The following is a 263-nucleotide window of genomic DNA, read 5'->3' on the forward strand; positions in this document are numbered from 1 at the left end:
AGAAATCATTAGAGAAAAATGATACGCCAGAGTGATTAGGAAAATATATTATCTCTAGTACTTGAAGTCAGATTTGGATCATAGATGCGCTCCGTATTAGAATTTTATTAGAGTGTTTGATATCAAAATCAAAGGAATTTATTGAAGCTTCACTCTAAGGTCGTCAATACTTGGTTCTGAAATGTATGTTGTATATGACTCTATAATGTGCTCCTACGGGTATGTGGTAATTATGTGTACAATTCGTGTCTTTATATCAACCC

Source organism: Penaeus monodon, chromosome 33 (assembly GCF_015228065.2).
Source record: "Penaeus monodon isolate SGIC_2016 chromosome 33, NSTDA_Pmon_1, whole genome shotgun sequence".
NCBI classification, from domain to species: domain Eukaryota; kingdom Metazoa; phylum Arthropoda; class Malacostraca; order Decapoda; family Penaeidae; genus Penaeus; species Penaeus monodon.